At 42.9% G+C, this 6,000-nt stretch overlaps 1 long non-coding RNA gene across 1 annotated transcript in view; it reads right to left on the reverse strand.

The window, feature by feature from the left end:
• The window catches only part of LOC139745776 (uncharacterized), a 50,826-nt gene extending 46,692 nt beyond the window's left edge, over positions 1 to 4,134 (reverse strand). The window contains exon 1 of the long non-coding RNA XR_011711946.1: positions 4,068 to 4,134. This is a non-coding gene — a long non-coding RNA (uncharacterized lncRNA). The remainder of the gene's footprint in view (positions 1 to 4,067) is intronic.
• Positions 4,135 to 6,000: the final 1,866 nt, after the last annotated feature.

The raw sequence follows: 6,000 nt of genomic DNA on the forward strand, positions 1-6,000 counted from the left end.
ATCTTACTTCTTTATCCCACCACTCACTACCCTTTCTAATCTGCCCACCTCCCACGCTTCTCATGCCACAAGCATCTTTTGAGCAAGCCATCACTGCTTTCACAAATACATCCCATTCCTCCCCCACTCCCCTTACGTCCTTTGTTCTCACCTTCTTCCATTCTGTACTCAGTCTCTCCTGGTACTTTCTCACACAAGTCTCCTTTCCAAGCTCACTTCCTCTCACCATTCTCTTCACCCCAACATTCTCTCTTCTTTTCTGAAAACCTCTAGAAATCTTCACCTTTGCCTCCACGAGATAATGATCAGACATCCCTCCAGTTGCGCCTCTCAGCACATTAACATCCAAAAGTCTCTCGTGCGCTTATCAATTAACACATAATGCAATAACGCTCTCTGGCCATCTCTCCTACTTACATACGTATACTCATGTATATCTCTCTTTTTAAACCAGGTATTCCCAATCACCAAATATGTATTAAGTCATGTTCCACATGCTATTGTATTCTCTATACCAGCACTGTGGAACAAAATCAATCAATATTCAAAGTCAATAGCACAATGCAGGGACTGGAAGGTATATCTCCAGATACCATAGCACACACAAATCTTAGTTTGCTTGATTCACCCACTTGAGCCCCATTTTCCCTCATCAACAAAACCCCCCCTGACTATCACCATGCTTTAATGTATGATGAATATTAAAGTTCCAAATCCCATTCCCTACTCAATCATTTCTACTGATAAGGGGCTGAAGTGCTACTGGCACCACAGAGAACACTCAGGACAAATCTCCATAAATGTCAATGTGTTAAGGAAGCAATCCAAGATAATACACACCCTAACCTTTAAACTCTTCCTTAAGCCTGTCAGGACAAGCATAATCAGTGTGGAGAATGGTGCAGGCTAACTCAAACATAAACCTCCCTATATGGTCTCCCAAGAGCAAGTGAGTTGAGGTGAGGTGACGTAAGGGTGAACATTGGCCTGCACGATGACTAGTCCTGACTGACTAATGTCCTCTGTGGCAGCAGTTGTACTTTGGCTCCTGTTGTTTCCAGTGATGACTGTCCTCTGTGGCATCAGCAGTACTTCAGCTCCTGTTCTTTATACTGGCAACAGTCCTCTGTGAAGTCAGTAGCATTTTGGCTCCTTTTGTTTCTACCGGCAACTGTCCTCTGTGGCATCAGTAGAACTCTGGCTCCTGTTGTTTCCACTGGTAACTGTCTTCCATGGCACTAGAGGTACTTCAGCTCCAGTTGTTTCCTACTGATGACTGTCATCTGTAGTGTCCATGGCACTATGGCTTCTATTGTTTCCTAATGACGACCATCCTCTATGGCGCCAGTACTACTTCGGCTTCTGTTGTTTCCTACAGGTGACTATCCTATGCGGCAACAACAGCACTTCGGCTTGTGTTGTTTTCTACTGATGACTGTCCTCTGTGGCGTCAGCAACACTTTGGCTGCTGTTGTTTCCTGTTGATAAATATCCTCTATGGTGCCAGTAATACTTCGGCTCCTGTTGTTTCCTAATGGCAACTATCTTCTATGGCATGTTGTACTTCAGTTCCTGTTGTTTGCTACTGACAGCTATCCTTTATGGTGCCAGTAGTACTTCGCCTCTTGTTGTTTCCTAACGACAAATGTCTTCTATGGTGCCAGAAGTACTTCAGCTCCTGTTGTTTCCTACAGGCAATTATCCTTAACTGTACCAATAGCACTTCAGCTCCTGTTGTTTCTTACAGATTATCCTCAACCATGCCAATAGGACTTCAGCTCTTGTTTTACCTACTGATGACTGTCCTTTGTGGCATTAGTAGCCCTTTGGCTCTTGTTTCTTACTGGTGAATATCCTCTTTGGCACCACTAATATTTCAGCTCATGTTGTTTGCTACTGACAACTATCCTCCATATGGTGCCAGTAGTATTTTACCTCCTGTTGTTTCCTAATGACAACTGTCCTCTATGGTGCCTGCAGCATTTCAGCTCCTGTTGTTTCTTACTAGCAACTATCATCTATGGTGCCAATAGCACTTCGGCTCCTGTTATTTTTTACAGGCGATTATCCTCTACGAGTTTTATTGCTAACAGCCCTATTAATGAACACTAACATCCTATCAGCCTTATTACACACTTTAATACAGTGTTGCCACGGCCTAAGATCCTTGCTCGCCAGTACCCCTAAATATCTTTCATATTCTCTTCTAACAATAGTAATATTGTCCAGTTCGTAATCAGTGTTCCTGTCTTTACCAACACTGAGTGCTGTGCATTTATCTATGTTGAATTCCATTTTCCATGTACCTATCCATTCTGATAATTTCTCTAAGTCCTTCTGCAAATTCACCGAATTTTCATCCCATTCAATAACGATCCCTATTTTTATATCATTGGCAAATTTACTTAGATCACTGGTTATTCCCATATCTAAATCGTTAATATATGCAAAGAACAAGAGCAGTCCCAAGACTGACCCCTGAGGAACACCACTATCTACCTTGCCCCAGTCTCATGTAACTCCATTGATGCATACCCTATGTAGTCTGTCAGTGAGCCATGCCCTAATTCAATTAAATACACAACCCTCGATACTATGTGCCGCTATTATTCTAAGCAGATGCTCATGAGGTACTCTGTCAAAAGCCTTACTTTATTAAAGAAAGAGAGAAAGTTACTGAGACATGACTCCTTTTGCAAATGCATGTCAAGAATCCCTAATGAGATCATGATTCTCTCTGCTATAAATGATTCGAGAAATTTCCCCACAATGGATGCCAAGCTGGTAGGACGATAATTAGAGGCAATGGATTTAACCCCTTTCTTAAAGATAGGAATGACATTTGCTGTCCTCCATTGCTTAGGAACTACATCTGATTCCAGAGACTTTAAATAAATCTAAAAGCAGAGTGCTTACTTCCTTACATTCTTTCAAGACCCTCACATAATTACCATCTAGCCCAGGACTCTTGTTTACTTTTAATCATTCTATTTGTTTAAAATATCAAACTTATTTATTTCTATATCGCAAAGCACTTTGGTTCTTGTTGTTCCTACTAATGGCTTTCCTCTATAGCGCCAGCAGTATTTTGGTTCCTGTTGTTCCTACTGATGACTGTCTTCTGTGGCACCAGTAGTACTTCACTTTCCTCTGTGGCATTAATAGCTTTTCAATCTATTTCGTGTCAATCAGCGACTGTCTTTTATGGCATCAGTAGTGCTTTGGCTCCTGTTGTTTCAAACTGACGACTATCCTCTGTGGCGTTAGTAGTACTTCAACTCTTATTGTTTCCTACTGGCAACTGTCATCTATGGAACTAGTAAGTACTTTGAATCCTGTTATTTCCTACTGGTGACTGTCCTCTTTGGTGACAGTAGTACTTCAGCTCCTATCAATTCCTACTGGTGTCTGTCCTCTGTACTTCGGTAGCACTTCTGTCACAGATTTTCCTACTGGCAATTATTCTATGGCACCTGTGGTACTTCACCTCCTATTATTTCCTGCTAACGACTATCCTCTATGGCACCAGTAGTACTGATAACTATCCTCTATGGCGTCAGTGGTACTTTGGCTCATGTTGCTTCCTACTAGCAACTGTCCTCTGTGGTGTAAATAACACTCCGGGTCCTAATGTTTTTTACTGACAACTGTCCGCAGTGGTGCCATTAGTACTTCGGCTCCTGTTGCTTCCATTGACGACTATACTGCATGGCGTCAGAAGAACTTCTACTGGCAACTTGTCCTCTAAAGCGTCAGTAGTACTCCGACTCTTGTTTCTACTGGCAACTGTCCTCTGTGGTGTTACTAGTGCTACTCTGGTGGCTGTCCTCTGGGACTTCATTACAGCCGAAGTGCTACTCTGGCGACTGTCCTCTGTGACGTCAGAAAGGCCGAAGTGCTACTCTGACGATTGTCCTCTGTGCCGCCCATGGGACCTTATGCCCCAGTTCCTTCGACAAGGTCTCTATTATACATTTATCATATACACATTATTCCTATCATACCTACTACACTGGAGCTTCAGAAAGTCCAAGAATTACCCCTGAAAATGAAATTAAGGAACGTACCGATAATTGTGGTGTCCTAGTGATATCAGTCGACATCCTTTGTTTACGGTAGTGACGTTGAGATGACGTATGTAAACAAAGGGACAGAGGGATACAGGAGCAAAGAATTATCCTTGGAATAAATCTTTACAAAAACTATAAAAAGAAAAAAAATGTCTTTGAATATTGAAGATATAACGTCATTGTGTAGTATGATTTTGGGAATAATTATATGACTAGGTAATGAAGTTAAGTCTTCACACTAAACTAGAAAATGATCCTGAAGAGATAACTTAATTGTATGGTACACTTATATGCATAATTAAGTAATGAGGAAAAGTAGCCAGTAGCTTCTGTTAATACAGTTTACAGTGTTGACGTATGTAATCAACGGTACAAAGGGATACGGGTGTAAATAATTGTCGATGGCATAGTCTTTACATTATGTAATGAGTATGAAAGCAGAAGGTTGAGAATAAATGTGAATAAGAACAAGGTTGTTAGGCTCAGTAGGTTTGAGGGACAAGTTTGTTGTGATGTAAATTTAAATGGAGAAAAATTGGAGGAAGTAAAGTGTTTTAGATATCTGGGAGTGGACTTAGCAGCGCAAAGTGAGTCACAGGGAGGGGGAGGGGGCGAAGGTTCTGGGAGCGATGAAGAATGTGGGGAAGGTGAGAACATTATCACGGAGAGCAAAAATGGGTTTGCTTGAAGGACTAGTGGTTCTAAAAATGTTATAAGGTTACGAGGCATGGGCTACAGACAGAGTTGTACGGAGAAGGGTGGATGTGCTGGAAGTGAAATGTTTGAGGACAGTATGTGGTGTGAGGTGGTTTGATCAAGTAAGTAATGAAAGGGTAATAAAAAGAGTGTGGTTGAGAGAGCAGAAGAGGGTGTTTAGAAATGGTTTAGACATATGAAGAGAATGAGATTGACAAAGAGGATATATATATCTCAGAGGTGGAGAGAACAAGCAGCGGGGCGACCAAATTGGAGGTGGAAAGATGGAGTGAAAAAGATTTTGAGCGATCGGGGCCTGAACATGCAGGAGGGCGAGAGGCATGCAAGGAATAGAGTGAATTGGAACGATGTGGTATACCAGGGTCGACGTGCTGTCAGTGGACTGAACCAGGGCATCTGAAGCGTCTAGGATAAACCATGGAAACGTCTGTGACAGCTAGAGACTGAGTGTGAACGAATGTCTTTGTTGTCATTTTTTTTTCCCTGGGGTCGAGTGGGGGTGTGGGCCCATCAGAAGCCGTACAGTGGGTGTTTCTGCCCACAGTGATGCCCAGCGGATCAGACATGGCAGACTGGGCTTATCCTGACCCCTGATGTATTTCTGGCGTCTGTCTCCTGAGCGCTGTCGTCCTGCAGAACCCAGCGTCTTCCTAGGTCGTACACGAGATCGGAGAGAAGACGAGTTTGACGCGAGACCGAGACGCGATATATCAAGATTCCAGGTCTCAGATGTGTGCATGAAGGTATCCTACAATACTGTGGTGCCTTCCAGGACACACACACACACACTGGTCACATGGCCTTCCATGACAGAGACAATGGGTGTAATTCAGCCACTGGTCACGTGACCTTCCAAAACAAACACACACACACACACACACACACACACACACACACTGTCTTACCTCCACTGAAGATGTCCAGAAATATATTAAGAAACGTTACGTGTCCACACCATGGAAGAACCTTCCAGATGTCCACAAGACAAGCTTCATCAGCAGGAGGATGGAAGAGCCACGGGCACTTACGTTGTATGTCGAGTCTACAGCACGTATGAGGATGACATCCATGATTTACTGCACATATACAGACGACATTGTACCATCTGCGTCGAAAACTCACTGGGAAATCTTCGTCACTCTATGGAATATGTAATTCTTGCCCGTTTTTCCATTGTTACCTGGAGCCTTTCTCTGGAAACTTCCACACAGTG

This window comes from Panulirus ornatus, chromosome 62 (assembly GCF_036320965.1).
Source record: "Panulirus ornatus isolate Po-2019 chromosome 62, ASM3632096v1, whole genome shotgun sequence".
In the NCBI taxonomy this organism is placed as follows: domain Eukaryota; kingdom Metazoa; phylum Arthropoda; class Malacostraca; order Decapoda; family Palinuridae; genus Panulirus; species Panulirus ornatus.